Source organism: Mastigoproctus giganteus, chromosome 2 (assembly GCF_048544385.1).
Source record: "Mastigoproctus giganteus isolate SK-2022 chromosome 2, ASM4854438v1, whole genome shotgun sequence".
Classification (NCBI taxonomy): domain Eukaryota; kingdom Metazoa; phylum Arthropoda; class Arachnida; order Uropygi; family Thelyphonidae; genus Mastigoproctus; species Mastigoproctus giganteus.
In genome coordinates, this window is record NC_143576.1 from 206,611,557 (window position 1) to 206,625,242 (window position 13,686).

The following is a 13,686-nucleotide window of genomic DNA, read 5'->3' on the forward strand; positions in this document are numbered from 1 at the left end:
TTGGTGATTCCCTTTAACTTTCTCTCTCTCTCTCTCTCTCTCTCTCTCTCTCTCTCTCTCTCTCTCTCTCTCTCTCTCTCTCTCTCTCTCTCTCTCTCTCTCAGAGTAACACGGGATTTTTTTTTTCTTTTTTGTCTGGTGCAACATAAGCCTCAGGCTTCCTTGCACCTTATGGCTAATAATAATAATAATAGCAGGCATTGGGAGTTGAGGAAGGTAGAGCAGAGCAAACACCTACCAGTAATCAGAATAGTACCCACATCTTACGTTTACTCTGCTAATAAATATTAATTTGTTCTGTTGCGAAACCCGCACAGATTACGAGCCAGTGTACCGCTCCAAATAGGAGTTTTTTTTTTTTTTTAAACCAGATGGTCCTGCCAAATTCGGGCAACTTCACTGTATATTTACAATACCATACATACAGTATCACAGATACAATTCATAGTATCATACAGAGAATGAAGTACTGTATATCCGTTGGAAGTAGGCAACAATGCCCAAAGTCCATCCGCACAAGAACCCTCCAAGATGTCTTTCTCTCTGAAACGATTTGGGCGTCATTGCCCACACAGGGTAAGCTCCCACCTATAATTTTTTTTTTTTATGAAAACCCCAAATACGAAAGGTATAAAAACCTATAGTACTTAGTACCGTGCATGGGTTGAAGGAGAAGTATGGGGGGGAGGGGGTGCCGGAAACTTTGCTCTAGAGACTAAACATGGGTTTCAACACTTCAAGCCTCCAATAAGCAAAGTGGTGGTATTTCACCGGTTGATGTAAGTCATCTACCACCTACAAGAGTTTTAGAACGGTAACGCACATCTTGCGCCTAATGAGAGTTAGGTTTTATTTATGAAAAGTAATTAGGAACCAAATTAACATGCAACTTCTCACTTGGCGGGAAGCATCCTGGCAGGCCAGTTACATTTAGGGACAATAGGTATATAGTTGTGGCCTACCTCATAGTGGCCTGGACGTGTACCGAGAAATAGCCTTCGTGGTGATCGCTGCTTCTTGGTAGCAAAGTGGCCAGAAACAACTAAACAACGTCGCAAAACACGTGCTGCACATGATACTATACTCCTTTTTTGTCCCCTTTATAACTTTATATCGTCACAGTGCACCACAGTTCAACTAGCATTCAGGAGCCGCCCTACATTAGATAAAACACATTACTGATCATTCCAATAATTGTTTTTGGTAACTACATAAAGGAATTATACACTAAGCGTTTGTAATAAAAAAAATTGAATGATTTTACATTTATAAAATAAGTTTAATGTATATTAATGAATGAATGTTTATCCACACAGAATATGTTATGAGGAGTTCACTCAACTAACTCCTCTTCTTCATATTAATGCCAGGGACTCTGGTGAGTATAGGCTTGGCACACCCAGGGTCCTGAGCTGGATATCTTCATTCTTCTCTTTCTTGGTGATTCCCTTCTACTTCTCTCTCTCTCTCTCTCTCTCTTGGGGTGACTCAGAAATTTTTTTTGCCTGGTGCAGCATAGGCCTCAGACTTCCTTGCACCATACGGATAATAATAATAATAATAATAATAATAATACCTGCGCTAAAACGTGGTAAATAAGTTCCTATCACATTGAAACTAGGTCAGATTCAGACAATAAAAGTGAAATTTTAAGTTCTCTTGTTAAACAGTACGTACAGTATAAATTTAACTTTTATTGCTAGAAATTATGACTTGGCTTCAATGTCACTGAAACCTACGTTTCATATTTACTGTCTTTTAGCGCTAATCTTCATTTCCGAGTTTTAAAATCAGTCGTATAAAATTTTTTGGTTATTTTCCCTAAAGTGGATTTATGACATACGTACCACAGTTTGGTTGCTGCTTCTGGGATAGATAGTAAGAAATACTCTAAAATATAATGGTACTAAACTGAAAGTTTATTTGTAATAATAATGTACAACTTATAAAAGCTGCTCAAGCAAATTTATGTTTATTTATTTCTATTAAAAATTAGTTATTTTTAATTGGTTGGTCCAGTGTTATAGATAGTGTTTATCTCTTCGTTAGTGATATTTCACATAATTTGGACCTGGTGTCATCAGAGGGGCGCCGCTAAATTTTCAATTAATTGGCATTTTCTAAAATATATTTTGTTATTGTACATTTCGGCCTTTTGAAATTATTTTAGGATATATATATATATATATGTGTGTATCCTATTTACTATATATATATATATATATATATGTGTGTATCCTATTTACTATATATATATATTATATATATATATATATATATATATTTATTATTTTTTTTTTAAAGAGAAAATATCTTTCACATCCAAACCAAACAACTGAGAGGTACATTAAACAAGTTGGTTAATATTGTTATAGGGTTTTAGGAGCATCAGCGACTAACGCCATATAGCTCCATGTATACCGTCTGTAAAAAATTGACTGTTCCGTGATCGATTATCTGTTTGCTGCTACCATGCTACCCTCGCCTGAGACTGACCAACTCAGCCACGTTGTGAAAAAGGCCCATAAAAATTCCTCATGTCATCGACAGGACTCGAAGTCAGATCTTTTCCAACCGGTGTGGGGAGGACGGCAACTCTGTCCGCTGTGCTACCCACGAGGACGTTAGGTAATGTGCGCAGTGTATTACATTTCAGGCACGTTAGAAAATAGTAATAATTCATGATTTATAGCAAAATAAGTGAACCTATCGGCATGAAAATATGTTACAAAGATTCCTAAAATATTCTAAGTAAGCATTGAAAATTTGAAATGGATCAGAGCTCCTGTTCCAAATGTATAGTAATATTTCTGTAGGCAAACGGGAGGGAGTAGCATGAAATGGGAATTGAACTTAGAACCATCCCAGGGGCCAACAGAATATATGTTGAAAATATGGTAGGAATCTTACATTTACTTTCATTTATGACGATTTTTGTAGGGAGGAGGGAACAAGGGCTAAAATCGTAACTGGATCTTAAATTTTCCCAAGGACCAACAGAACGTTGGTTTAAAATTCAGCCTCTATCCGATTTTTTGTTCTAGACTCTAGAGTGATACGCGAAATATATTTTCATTTATATGAATAGATTTCTGTGGTCGGGAACAGGGGAGACTATGATTGATCTTAAAAGCTTTCCAAGGATCAACGAAACATGCAGTGAAAATGTCATATCGAGTGAACTTTTTTTTTTATTAAGTAATATCTAAACATTCGATAACATATTTCCATTACAAGTTAAGTAATGCACGCAGTGCTTTACATTTTCAGGCTCATTCTATGTTTTTTAATTGATTTTTTTCTTTTTCTGTGATTAACTGAAATGAAAAGTAAATATAGTTATCTTCTTATCAATTAATTACAAAGTTGTAATGTAACTGTATAGAACACTTAATAAAACTCTGTATTTTTACATTCTCCAAAACTTAGCCGTTCAGTTAAATTTCAACTTATAATACACACACTGACAAAAAAAATAAAATACGATTTTCACAGGCAGAAGAAATGCAAATAGATGCAAAGAAAACTGTGACGTGTGGCCTCATTGAGTATAAAGACTGCACATCTATTCTAAAACTGTCTTTCCTCAATTTGAATTTATGCTCCCCTTAAGTAATCTGAATGGGAAAATGGCCAGAATGGGAAAAACGCAAGATCTATCAGACTTTGAAAAAGGGCTTATCGTGGGTACGCGTTTAGCAGGATCCACGATTCAAGGAACAAAAGACATAACTGGTTTCTCAAAAGTATGTTGATGGGATTCTTCCTCTCGCTCAGAAAAATCACCTGAGAGGGCATAAATTCAAATTGAGGAAAGACAGATGTAGGATAGACGTGCGGAAATTTGCCTTTAGCCAGCGGGTGGTTGGTTGGAGGAACAGACTTCCATCCCTTGTCGTGGAAGTTGATAGCCTAAATAAGTTTAAGGCTCAGCTGGACAGGTATTTTGAACGAACAGAGGGGTGAAGTGGAAGTGGTTTTTTTTTTTGGCTGATGTTGCATAAGCTTGCTTTCTTGCATCAAATGCCTCTACTAATGCTAATACTAGTATCCATCACAAAGATAATGACTGGAAAGTAAACAGTTCTTTCACATCTCAAAGGCGTAAATGTGGCAGAAAAACAATAGTTCAAGAGCGAAGCCGTCGCACGCTGAGGGAACCTGTACGGAAAAATACGAAATCCAGTTTGCAACAAATAACATCTGAATTCAACCAAACCCCGAACTGCCCTATTTCAACCCGTACCATGAGCAGGAAATTGAAGAAATTGGATATCGGCAGTCGCCTGCCTATTCGAAAGCCGCTTGTTTCAGAGAATAATCCGCCTGCATCGGTGCAAGAACGTCGTGATTGGACAGTGGAGCAATGGAAGAAAGTCAGGCGGTCAGAAAAATCACGATGGCCTCTGTTTTGCACTGATGGTTGACAGAATTCAGCAAGAACCCCATGAAGCGATGGATCCTGCTTGCTTTGTTAAGATAACCCAAGCATCTGGAGGTGGAATAATGGTATTTTGTTGGCACAGACTGAGTGCATTGATACACGTGGGGTGTCATTCAGGAATTACCTGAATTTTTGTATCAGATCTACTGTACCCTGAAATGTTACACCTTTATCCCGAAGGTGATTACCACTTTATGAATGACAATGCAACAGCACATCGTGCCAGAATGGTTCTGAGAACATGACACGGATTTCCACCATCTTTAGCATTAGCATTAGTAGAGGCATATGATGCAAGACAGCAGGCTTATAAAGCATCGGCAAAAAAAAAAAAAAAACCTTTCCATTCGCTCCAGTTCTTGAATTTATTTAAGCTATTGACTTCCACGGCAGGTGGAAGTTTTCCAGCAATAAACTGCTTGCTGGCTAAACGCAAATTTCTGCACATCTGTTATACAACTGTCTTTACTCAATTTGAATTTATGACCCACTTAAGTGCATAATCTGAACAAGGGTGAAGAATTCCATCAGCATTAAGCTTGTTCAAACCATTATTGATCAAAGCCTTATATACAGAATTATTATATTTGGAATTCTTATATGAAGAATTCTTATATTCTTATAAGAATTTTTGGAATTCTTATATGAAGAATTCCATCATTAAGCTTGTTCAAACCATTATTGATCAAGGCCTTGATCAGAAAACCTTGCAGGTGTCTAGTCTCTAGATCCTACAATTTTCAGAACTTAAACCTTTCTTGGTAAGCGCAACCATGCAACCCTTTTGTTCCCTTCACCATTGCCCTTCTCTGTACTCATTCCAGCAGCTCTACACCCTCAAACAAAAATGAGGATGTAGATTCCTAAAATGAGGCTTCCAGACCTGTATGAAGTATTCAAGGTGTGTCCTAACCATTGCCTTATATAAAGAAATAATCACCTTCTTATCCTTGCTAGCAAAATTCCTGTATATTATTGCCAAGACACCATGAGCTGCTCTGACAGCTTTGCACTACACAGAAAACGTCATATCTGACTACACAATTACCCCAGGTCATTTTTTCTTGATCCACTACCCTGAGTGTAGTACTGCACAAAGAATCATATGGGTTACTGCTACCCATATGCAATACTTTGGATTTGTCAATGTTATACTTCAGTTTCCACCTATCAGCCCATCTGTTCTAGATCCTGTTGAAGTAGCATACTGTCATTAACAACCCCGCCAACCTTTGTATCATCTGCAAACTTGGACATTAAGCCTGATATACCTTCATCAATATCATTGATAAATATAGAAAATAACAATGGGCGCAACTCCAAATCCTGGGGGACTTCACTTACATTAGCCCACAAAGAGCAGTGTCTATTGATTACAACTCCTAATCTTCTCCCACTCGACCATCGCTTTATCCATAGCAGCAACTTGCCCTTAATGCCATAACTTCTCAAATTTGTACAGCAGTCTTTTATGTGCAAGAGTATCAAAAGCTTTCCTAAAAGCCAAGTACAGTGAAACTTCTTCTAACGGACACCTCTCGTTAACGGACATCTCTCTACAACGGACATTTTCAAATTCCCCAACTCACCTCCATTGGTTTTAACGTGTTTTCAGCTTCTGTCTAGCGGACATTCTCTGTAACGGACGCGGACAGGCAATCTGCACTGTTTCGTTTAGATTAGCACTTAATTTGATCTCCCCATAACGGGCAGCGGGCGAGCTCACGGCCCTTTTTCTAGGAAGGTTTCTTCCACGTATTGCCTCAATCGTGTGTTTATTTTCTATTTCCGATTCTCTGAATTTTATCAAGGTTTACGTCGCGGTTCTAAACCCTTTTTCAAGAATTTTAAGGCACGTGTAAAACTTCTGATGAATTCGGTGTGTGCATGGGGATATGGTCGGCCTTTCGTCTTTTCAGTTTTCAGTTTTGTTCAGTGTCGTGTGAAGTGCACAATGTCTTCTCGTAAACATTTAACTTTAAAAGATGAAGTCGAACTCATTAATGCGTATGATCGGCAAAAAAATAGTGTTCGCAATCTCGCTGCAAAATTCAAAATCGGGAAGACGCAGGTAAGCGACATCCTAAAGAAAAAAAAATGAACTGCTCAAACAATTTTGGCAACACGGAAATGATCAGGTTCAAAAATCATTCCCGAAAACTGTTGGACTTGTTTGACAATGTTACGTACGAGTGGTTTTGTCGCGCACGTGCTAAAAAAATTCCCATTAATGGGCCTATTATTAGGGAAAAGGCTTTGGAGGTTGCGAAATCTATGGGAGTAAATGAGTTCAAAGCTTCTGTAGGATGGCTAGACAAATTCAAAACTCGGCATAAAATTTCTTGGAAAACCGTAAGTGGTGAAGGTGGATCTGTTGATACTGGGGTTGTAACAGAGTGGACCGTCAAATTGGAAGATTTATGTCGTGATTTTGAAGCTAAGGATATTTACAACTGTGACGAAACAGGGTTGTTTTTTTCAAGCTCTTCCTGAAAAAACAATGAGTCTAAAAAACGAAAAGTGCCAGGGCGGAAAAATTTCTAAGGAACGCTTGACTGTACAATTGTGTACAAATATGCTGGGAGACTTTGAACAACCACTTGTTATGGGAAAACCACAAAATCCTCGTTGTTTCAAGGGCATAAAGTTGAATCTTTTGAATGTTGACTGGAAGTCTAATAAAAAAGCGTGGATGACACGAGATATCATGAGCGAATGGATAAGTCACTTTAACCAAAACATGATTCGTCAAAACAGAAAAATTATTCTTCTCGTGGATAATGCTGCATCTCACCCGCACATTGAATTGTCCAACATTCAAATCGTTTTTCTGCCACCAAACACATCTGCAGAGCGTCAGCCCTTGGATAAAGGGATAATAAAAAATTTTAAACTTCACTACAGAAAACGTGTTTTAAGACATCTCATTGCAAACATGAACGATGTAACATGTGCAAGTGACCTTGCAAAGAAAATCAGCATCCTAGATGCGATTCAATGGATTTCCTCTTCAGTAAACGCAATTAGAAAACAAACTGTCGTGAACTGTTTTGTAAAGTCTGGCTTCTCAAACGCAAAAATTGAAGTTGTGAACAGCAATGTGGAGCACCAAGAAGAACAAGAACTTCAACATCTATTGATAATGTACGATACTTCAGCTACAAGTGACCCTGGCTACAAAGGTATAGATTCGAACCTCACTACAGAAGATGGTGCTATAGATATCAACGACATTATCATCGATATTTTTCAAGAAGTTCCTCATGAGGATAAAGAAATGGAAGGAGGTCATTCTGTCGAAGAACATATTAACGTCGAACCACCGATTAAAATAGAAGCGCTCATACGAATCAATCGTTTAAAAATGTTTTTCGCCGCTGAAGAAGATACTGAAGGACTTTCGATGGTTTCTTCACTCCAAACAAATGTTGAAAACAAAATTATCAGCCGGAAGAAGGTGCAGAAGAAAATAAGTGATTACTGTGTTTATTTTTCTTAAGATAAAGGCATAATATGCATAGCACAATTGTATGTATATTATTTAAAAAAAATATTGTTCAAAATCTGTATCTATTTTAATTTAATTTTACATTAAACGTTTAACGATTTTTCTTTTTTTTTTTTTCTCCCTCAGACTTCTTGTTAGCGGACACTTCTCTCTAACGGACACATTTTCGTTCCCCATGGCTGTCCGTTAAAGGGAAGTTTCACTGTATATGACATTAAAATTATGTCATCATGACCACATCGTAGTATCCAATCAAATCGGTCAGACAAGACTTCCTCTTAACAAACCCATGCTGTGTCTGAACTATTACTGCAGCCTTGTCTAGGTGATCCTGTATTACCTCTTTAACCAGTGACTCCATTATTTTCCTCGGAACAGAAATTAAACAGATTCTTAATTACGCTTGTCACCCTCTAATTACCCTTTAAACTGGGGATACATTTGCACATCTCCAGTCTGTGGGAACCTCTCCTGAATTCAAGAATGCTGTCATAATTATGGCTAACAGTTTGCTTACTTCCTTTAATATTACTGGATAGATCCCATCCACCCCAGGGGCCTTTCTTATATTTAATTTCAACAATACCCCCCTCCATTTTGCTCTCAGTTATTACAAAATCATTTAGCTTCCTGTTATAGTTTAATAAACTTCTGGCCTCTACTTCTCTACAGAATTCCTCATGTGTGAATTTTGATGCAAAGTACTCATTCAGTTTGTCAACTACCTGAGCAGATCATCATCAGTCAACCCATCGATATCAAGTGGACCAATCTGACTCATCCCCTTCCTTCTAGTTTTTAAGTAAAGAAGTTTTTGCTGTTTTTCTTAGCATCCTTTGCCAAAGATTTCTTGTAATCTGCCTTCGCTTGCCTAATCTCCTTTGTGACTTGATTACAGACTAGCTTATATCTACTAGTCTTGTGTGTTGCTGTTAATTTATATATATCCCGTGCATTTTTATTTTCTGCTACTAGTCTCATTAGTTCACCTTACATCCATTTAGGACTAAACCTTGAACAGTATTTCTCAATTGATATGATAAGCTTTCAACAAAGTGGCAAAACTGCCATACCTTCATTTCAGCCATCATGAAGAGGAAATTCGTTAGCCAATTTAGTATGGGTTTAAAAGATCTTACAGGAATAATCTGGATGGGGGAGATAGAATTTAGAATTTAATCTCTGCATCTGTTGCATGTGGCCAGCATACCTAATACAGCCAATATGGCTGTTGCACGAATAAACTCTCAAACAGCCAATACGGCAAAATACTTAATTCAGTGCATTCAATACTGTTCATAATTGTGTGCTTGACTTTATTTTTTTTATTAATTCTATCAGATGATTTTATATTTCATGGCTGAAAATGATCACAGATTTCATTTTCATTTATATGATAAAAAGGCTCATACAATACCAGATTATATTTAGAAATTTTCTCTAAATCTGTATTTCCTGAATTTCATGCTGCATTGGATAATGTTTCATCACAAAGTAAATTTCGTCCAGTTTACATCTGTATAATATGCAGTATGATGCACTAACTGGAGACTCTCCCCCCTTGTTAAAGTGCGTGTAGGAGCCCACGCATCTGATTTTTCTCCTTGAGTTCCTGACAACCTATATCTGCCCCTTCTAACTGCACTGATTTGAAATTTTTATTGACAAATGTTTAGCCCCCAAAGATCTTACATCATTACAAGGTCTATAGCCAGATGTGAGACATAAAATCTTCAATATATATATAAAAAAGATATTTTCTGTTAAGCAGAATTGATGTTACATGGAAGCGACATGGATAATCTATCAAGCTTACTTTATAGCCTTTTTTTTTTTCTCAGACACATCAAACTTTAATTTTTTTTATATACACCTTTTTCTTTAAATTTTAATTTGGATAATCAAGTTAATTTTCCATAAATAGGGGATTTCTTCATGCATTTGGAGAAGTCCATAAATTGAAAAAAAGGCACATGTTAGGATTTAAATTACAAGTGTCTGCAATTCTGCTGAGACATGACTCAAGAGAGTGCATGAGAGCCTTATCAATCAATTCATCCCTGGGGAGAGTGCACAAAGCTCACAGGATAGAATTTTTTCCAGCATGGTCATGGCAGTAGACTGTTTTTTAGGGATGGAATGTGCTTAAATAGAAGGGATGCAAGAATACTTGCTGATGCTATTGAGACAGTTTTAGGTAGGTTGGAAAACTGTTAAATTTGGGGAGGGGATGCACAGGTTAATAGATTAAGAGAAGTCAAAGACAAAGGTATGATCCTTGCATTGCTTCTGTTGGAACTATGCAGCAGCCTGGGAAAAAACTTGTCAGGGATTTCAAGGCCTACTGGGGCCCTCATGGAATAAGCAAATATGAGCTGTGTTAGGGTTACTAAGAGTAAAAACAGGTGCATGTTTATTTGTGTGAACACTAATACTAATAGCATAGTAAACAATTTGATGAATTTGAAGTGCTGGTCAAGTCATCAAAAGCAAACATTGTGGGTATATCAGAGACCCATTACCACTCAGACATAAGGGATGCAGAATTTGAATACAGGGAGTACAATGTGTACAGAAAAGAGAAGGGAAGGGAAGGGGTTTATGCTCTTAATTAAAAGGCACAAAACTATGGTTGTGTATTCCAGTTGATATGGGTGGCCATTGCAATGTGGAATCAGTTTGGTATTCACTGGGAAAACAAAAATGAGAGTAGGAGTATGTTATAGGTCTAATGAATATGACTATAACAAGCAACTGTACAGACATATGAAGTGTACCAGTAAATCAGAATGTTGTATAATGGATATTTTAACTATGCAGATATTGAATGGAACTTGTGGGTTGGTCAATCACACAGTAGCAAGATGATTGTAGATTTATTAGATGGCTGTTTCCTATGCCAGCATGTTAAAGAGAAGCAGTACTTTTAATGTTGACAATCAGAAGCAACTCTTTATGCATTAGGAATCTGAAGGTAAAAAATGCATTGGGTGGCAGTGATCATAGTGTAATGATGTGGGATTTACTTAAAGATGTAATTACTATCAATGGCAAACAGAAGGGCTTTTTCTTTCATAAGGGCGATTATAATGGTCTCAGCCAGTTTTTAAATTCTATGCAGTGGAGCCAACTGTTGATATTACCAACAGCAAATCAAAAATGGACAAACTTGGGGAAGTAATTGCAGAAAAGCTCCTAGGCTTTTTATACCAACTAAGAAATACTGCTCAAGGCTTAGATCTAAATGGATGTCAGATGAACTGGTGAGACTTGTGGCAGAGGAGAAAAATTAAATTGTCAGGTGATACAGAAGCCTACAGTAGATTGCAGTCAAGTCACAAAGGAGGTTAGGCAAGCTAAGAGAGTTACAAGAAGTCTCTTGAAAATAATAGAAAGAAAAGTAGCAAAGATTTCTTTACTTATATTAACAGTAGAAAGAAGAGGATGAATCACATTGTCCACTAGATGTGAATGGTTTAACTGCTGATGATCCTGCTCAGGTTGCTGACAGACTGAACAGGTATTTGCATCTATATTAACACAGGGGACATTTTTTAGGGATGGGGAAACCAGAAGTTTAAATTCTAAGAAGGGTCACTCCCCTATCATAAGATCATTTAACAATGATCTTGTAATAACAGAAACGAAAGTGGAAGAGAAATTGTCAAAGCTAACCATGAAAAAGGCACCAAGGATAGCCTATCCAATTATATTGAGGAAGGCAGCAAAGGAGGTAACCAAGCCTTTAGCCATAATTATGATTGCATCTTTAGATTCAGGGGAAGTCCCTGTGAACTGGAGATGTGTGAATGTATTCCCAGTTCACAAAGGTAACATGAATAATTAGACCTGTTAAATTAGCTTCTGTTCCAGGGAAAATAATGGAATAAACAGTTAAAGAAGTAATGCAGATCATCTAGACATCCTTTGATTGAAGTATAACTTGCAGTCACAGCATGGATTTGTTGAGGGACAATCTTGTCTGTTCGATCCGATTGGATACTATGGCACAATTAACAAAGGAACTGAATGCAAAAAATGATTTTGACATGGTATATTTGGATTTGAATACAGCGAGTACAGTATGTGCAGAAAAGTTTGATACTGCTGCAAATAAGACTGCTGTGCTAACTGGAGCAGTGTGGCATTAAGGACAATTACTGCTATGGATAAAGGGATTGTTGAGAAGACAGAGAATAGTTATCAATGGACACTGCTCTTCTTGGACAAATGTTATTAGTGGAGGTCCACGGAGTTGAGTCCACTGTTTCCTGAGTTTATTAATGATACTGATGAATGCATATCAGGTTTGAAGTCTAAGTTTGCACGTGATATGAAGGTTGGCAGGGTGGTTAATGACAGTAATCAGGGTATGCTACTGCAACACAATCTATAAAAATTAGCCAGATGGGCTGAGAAGTGGCAGTTGAAAGTTTAACATTCACAAATGCAAGGTACGTCATATGGGTAGCAGCAACCCCAGCTTATCCTCCACTACTCCGAACGTTTCATTCTCAACTACACATTCAGGGTAGGTAGAGAATGAAAAAGACTTGGGCATAATTGTGCAGTGATATATGAAGTTCTCTGAGCAGTGCATGCAAGTTTCATCAATGATATACAGGAATTTTGCAGCAGGGATAAGGAGGCAGTTTTCCCATTGTATAAGACAATGGTTATGCCACATCTTGAGTACTGAATAAATCTGGAAGCCTCATTTTAGAAGGATATGGATATGTTGAAACTGGTGCACAGAAGAGCAACAAGATTAGTGAGTGGAACAAAAGCTTGCTCTTACCAGGAAGGGCATCAGTTCTTCAAACTGTTGCACATGGAGATGAGACACCTACGAGGAGATCTGATTCAGTTGTTTATGGCTTTAAATGGATTGAGCAGCTCAATGCTGATGGAAATTTTTCTTTGGCTCAGACAACACTAAAAGGGGGTATAAATTTAAATCAATGCAGGATGGTTGTAAGTGAGATGTGTGGAAAGTTGACTTCAGCCCAGTGGGTACTTGATTGTTGGAACAAACTTCCATATGGTGTTGTTGAAATGTGTAGTTTGAATAAATTCAGGAAGTAGACAAAGTATTAAAGGGAATGGTCAGTTGATGCTGTATAAGTTTGCTTTTTTTGCAAATACTAATACTCTGAACATTTTAACAACAGTGCACAAATCTACAACCAAATCATCAACTCCATGTTAACTGTAGATTGTTTTCATATCAATTGATGTCACACAGATGTGTTAACACCATGTTGACAGATGTTACAGTTTCATCATAAGGCAATGGTCAGGCCACACCTTGAGTACTGCATACAGGTCTGGAGGCCTCATTTTAGGAAGGATGTAGATTTGCTTGAGCGTGTACAGAGAAGGGCGACAAGATTGGCGAGGGGAATGAAGGGATCCTCTTACCAAGAGAGGCTTAAGTTCTGCAAATTGCAGTGGCTGGGGACTAGGCACCTGCGCGGTGATCTGATTGAGGTGTATAAGGCCTTGAATGGGTTGAGCACGCTGAATTCTGATGGGATCCTTCCACTTGTTCAGATTATGAACCTAAGGGGGCATAAATTCAAATTAAGGAAGGACAGATGTAGAATAGATGTGCAAAAATTTGCCTTTAGCCAGCGGGTGGTTAATTGCTGGAACAAACTTCCATCTGTCGTTGTAGTTGATAGGTTGAATAAATTTAAGGAGGAACTGGACAGGCATTTGGAGGGAATGGTGT